The sequence below is a fragment of the Propithecus coquereli genome, unplaced genomic scaffold (genome assembly GCF_000956105.1).
Source record: "Propithecus coquereli isolate 6110/MARCELLA unplaced genomic scaffold, Pcoq_1.0 Scaffold174, whole genome shotgun sequence".
Lineage (NCBI taxonomy): Eukaryota > Metazoa > Chordata > Mammalia > Primates > Indriidae > Propithecus > Propithecus coquereli.
The window spans coordinates 1,999-2,312 of NW_012142080.1; positions in this window are offsets into that span (position 1 = coordinate 1,999).

Consider the following 314-nt stretch of genomic DNA (forward strand, 5'->3'; position numbering starts at 1 on the left):
TCTATGATGTACTAGCTTCATAAGTAATGGATGAAATACAACATCATTGACAAAAATAACCCATCCACCTCATCATGATAATGACTAAAAACAAATAGAAAAGAAAACTACAAAGCTTTAGGCAACCATTTGCCTAAGGAATCCCAAACCTTTGTCTCAATGAGGTATGAACATTCAGTTTACAAAGAAATGTCAGGGCCTCTAAAATTGCAACAGTAGGAAGTGAGCTATGCATGCTGGACAGTCCCAAGAGAGACTCATTGTTCAGTGCTCACCTCAGATATGGCCAGAAGGTACTGAGTAAGCAAAATTTT